This window comes from Penaeus vannamei, chromosome 11 (genome assembly GCF_042767895.1).
Source record: "Penaeus vannamei isolate JL-2024 chromosome 11, ASM4276789v1, whole genome shotgun sequence".
Classification (NCBI taxonomy): domain Eukaryota; kingdom Metazoa; phylum Arthropoda; class Malacostraca; order Decapoda; family Penaeidae; genus Penaeus; species Penaeus vannamei.
In genome coordinates, this window is record NC_091559.1 from 8,902,682 (window position 1) to 8,905,181 (window position 2,500).

Below are 2,500 nucleotides of genomic sequence, written 5' to 3' on the forward strand. Positions count from 1 at the left end.
AAATTGAAAGTGAAAAAAGAAGGATAATAAAACAATAAACATGATGCTAAGGGCAGAGAATCTAAATAATGATTATGATGATTTCTGCTTTATAAATCCATCTTTCCCTTATCACTTTAAGTTAGCAGGGTGGCGCAGTGGAAGCGCGCCGGGCTCATAACCCGGAGGACCGTGGATCGAAACTCTGCGTTTTATATTGATTTTTTTTTCTTTAATGATATACTGTTAATGAATCAATGATAAGGCTAAAAGATAAAACAAAGAAGATAAAAAGATGTATAAATGGATTAGAAAACGGAAAGATAGAGAGAAAAATAGAGCAACTGACATGATAATAATCATAACAATAATGATAATAATAATAAAAACAATGATATTAATAATAGTAATAATGGTAGAAATGATAATGAAAATTATTGTAATAATGATAATAATAGTAATAATGCTGATAATGATAGTAATACTAATGATAATAAAACAACAATGACCGTGATACCGGTAATAATAATAACGACAAAAATGATAATAAGCATGATAATAATAGTGATGATAATAGTAAAAGCAATGTTAAGGTTAAGGTTAAGGGTCAACCCCTTAACCTTTCTCATTTTACTAATCTCTGCTCGACTTCATCTGCTTCCTTCTCTTTCCTTCTCGATACCATACTTTCCTGTAACTAATCTTTGACATCTAATACCTACCCCCCCCCCCACACACACACACCTCTCCCCGGATTCTTCTCCTCCTTGAACATTGTTCCTATTCCTTCCCCAGTGACAGATACACTGCAATTCACTCAATCGCCCTACTCCCTTACCCCCCCCCCTTTCTACTAATCTCTGCTCTGGTTCACTCACTCCCTCTTTCCCTTTTCACTGCCATACTATCCTCGAACGCTCTCTATTCTCTGACATCTAACACATTTTATCCTGATCTTTAATTCCCTTTTCCCTTTCCGACACAATACCTTATCATGGAGCTTTATGGCCTTTGGTGCCGAGCACATTTCTGATGTACAGACACATGAATATATATTTAACCTATGTATATATACATACATATGCGAACACACACATACAAACACACACATATATAGGAGCAGACATTGTTGATATATATTTGTATATACATGTTTATGTTGCACGCATAAATATCTAAAACTGTAGATACCCTATTTCGTTCATTATCCTTTTTCTCACATTCTCTTTTTTTCATTATTGTTATTATTCTGTTTCAGTCTTTCTCTCAACCAATATTTACATCGGAATATTAAACAATGAACCATCCAAGAATTCTAACGTTCCCGCGGTATAGTGGTTATCACGTGCGCTATACATGCGCAAGGTCCTCGGTTCGATCCCGAGCGAAAGCAACGAACACTGGTTTTTGAAGAATTTTTGTCTACATGTCTTAGTGAAACAGCTGGTGATGCTGCAGTGACCTGGATTGCAGCCTCCACGTCAGAGGATGACCATCCGAGCGGCATCCGAACGTCTGGCGCCACCGAGATGCTAGAGGATGCCTGTTGCTCCTGAATGAACAGAAGATTGGTCGGATGCACTATTTTATTATGGATATTACCTCTTTCTTCTCCAGTATCCACAATTTAGTCTAATTAACATCATATCATATTCAAAATGCCCAGTGCGCATCCCCGCATTCGGATTTCAAGTACCCACAATCCCCACACCCACGTAGACAGCCAGCACTAGTTTCCCACACGAGGGATGCACGCCAGAGATCAGCCTCGGCGTGGACCTTTTCCGTTGATACTGAAGACACGAGAAGGCGAGAGAGCTGTCTTATTATGTGAGACGTAATATCCTATCTGTGTACAGTGGAGGAATGCGTTATATAGTTATATTTAAATCCTTTTCTCTTTCTTTTGAGCTCATTCTCTCAATTTTACTTCCTCCTCTCTCTCTCTCTTACTCACACATCCCCTCTCTATCTATCTATTTCTATCTCACTCCCTTTCCCTGTAACTCACATTCTCTCTGACTCTCTCTTTCTCTCCTTCCCAACCCCCCTTTCTTCCTTCCCTCCCTCTTCTCTCTGCAACTCACACTCACCCCTTCTCTCTCTTTTTCTATCTTTATTTATGTCTCTCCATCACCTTTGCTCTTTCTATATCTGTCTCACTCTCTCAAGCACACTCTATGACTGTCTATATATCTTTCCATCCTTCTTTATCTCTCTCTCTCACTCCTGCTCTTTCTCACTCTCGCGACTCTTTGTCTATATACCTCTTTCTTTATATCTCTCATCACCCTCACCCCTATCTTTCTCTCTTTCTCCATCACTCACTCTTTATTTCACCCTCTCCCTCTCTCTCTCCCTCTTCCTTCCTCCCAAACTCCCCGTTCGCCCCCTTACTCTTCCACACGAACTCTCTCCTTTCTCTTTCTCTGTGATTTATTTATTTATTTATTCATATATTTCTATCTTTCCCTCGCTCTACTGCTTATTACTTCCCCCCCCCCCCTCTCTCTCTCTCTCT